The sequence below is a fragment of the Engystomops pustulosus genome, chromosome 2 (genome assembly GCF_040894005.1).
Source record: "Engystomops pustulosus chromosome 2, aEngPut4.maternal, whole genome shotgun sequence".
NCBI classification, from domain to species: Eukaryota; Metazoa; Chordata; class Amphibia; order Anura; family Leptodactylidae; genus Engystomops; species Engystomops pustulosus.
In genome coordinates, this window is record NC_092412.1 from 249919345 (window position 1) to 249921269 (window position 1925).

Genomic DNA, 1925 nt, shown 5'->3' on the forward strand with positions numbered 1-1925 from the left:
CCCTCACTAATGAAATGTTCAGCAGCCTCCCCCACTAATGAAATGTTCAGCAGCCTCCCCTCACTAATGAAATGTTCAGCAGCCTCCCCTCACTAATGAAATGTTCAGCAGCCTCCCCTCACTAATGAAATGTTCAACAGCCTCCCCTCACTAATGAAATGTCCAGCAGCCTCCCCTCACTAATGAAATGTTCAGCAGCCTCCCCCACTAATGAAATGTTCAGCAGCCTCCCCTCACTAATGAAATGTTCAGCAGCCTCCCCTCACTAATGAAATGTTCAGCAGCCTCCCCTCACTAATGAAATGTTCAACAGCCTCCCCTCACTAATGAAATGTCCAGCAGCCTCCCCTCACTAATGAAATGTTCAGCAGCCTCCCCCACTAATGAAATGTTCAGCAGCCTCCCCTCACTAATGAAATGTTCAGCAGCCTCCCCACTAATGAAATGTCCAGCAGTAGCCTCCCCTCACTAATGAAATGTTCAGCAGCCTCCCCCACTAATGAAATGTCCAGTAGCCTCCACCACTAATGAAATGTTCAACAGCCTCCACTAATTAATGAAATGTCCAACAGCCTCCCCTCACTAATGAAATGTTCAGCAGCCTCCACTCACTAATGAATTATTCAGCAGCCTCCCCTCACTAATGAAATGTCCAACAGCCTCCCCTCACTAATGAAATGTCCAGCAGCCTCCCCTCACTAATGAAATGTCCAGCAGTCTCCCCTTACTAATGAAATATCCAGCAGCCTCCCCTCACTAATGAAATGTCTGTCAGCCTCCCTTTACTAATGAAATATTCAGCAGCCTCCCCTCACTAATGAAATGTTCCGCAGCCTCTCCTCACTAATGAAATGTCCAGCAGCCTCCCCTCACTAATGAAGTGTTCAGCAGCCTCCCCCACTAATGAAATGTTCAGCAGCCTCCCCTCACTAATGAAATGTCTGTCAGCCTCCCCTCACTAATGAAATATTCAGCAGCCTCCCCTCACTAATGAAATGTCCAGCAGCCTCCCCTCACTAATGAAGTGTTCAGCAGCCTCCCCCACTAATGAAATGTTCAGCAGCCTCCCCCACTAATGAAATGTTCAGCAGCCTCCCCTCACTAATGAAATGTTCCGCAGCCTCCCCTCACTAATGAAATGTTCCGCAGCCTCCCCTCACTAATGAAATGTCCAGCAGCCTCCCCTCACTAATGAAGTGTTCAGCAGCCTCCCCCACTAATGAAATGTTCAGCAGCCTCCCCTCACTAATGAAATGTCTGTCAGCCTCCCCTCACTAATGAAATATTCAGCAGCCTCCCCTCACTAATGAAATGTTCCGCAGCCTCCCCTCACTAATGAAATGTCCATCAGCCTCCCCTCACTAATGAAGTGTTCAGCAGTCTCCCCTCACTAATTAAATGTCCAGCAGCCTCTCCTCACTGATGAATTGTCTAACTTTACAGAAGTCCATCACACCTGCATTGCACATCTGTTTTCTGCCTTTTATTGAGAATTTGCATTACAATATAATTGTGTAGTATAACTTACCTTGCTCCCTGACAGAATCCTCTTCGTAGTCCCAGGGGTTGGGCTTTGGTTTGGATGCATCACAAAAACACAAGACTTGTCTGAGCTGCAGACTCCTGAGCTCTCCCACCTTTGTTCTCCTGCAAAGCTTCTCCTTCCCGCAGTTTTTGGGGCTTATTTGTGCCACGAAATGTAGACTTCTGCATTTTTACACCACTTTCTATACTCATATTCAGCCAATACCCATCTCTCGCTACTAGCCAATCCCTCCCAATTTCTTTCTCTGGAGGATAGTTGGGAGGACTTATATTTATTAGATGGTCACATTTACCCTTCAAAATCAAATCCTGCTTTTGTCTTTTTGTAAAGCCTTTTAGATTTAAAGGGGTTGGCCAGAAACATTAATATCTAATTGATG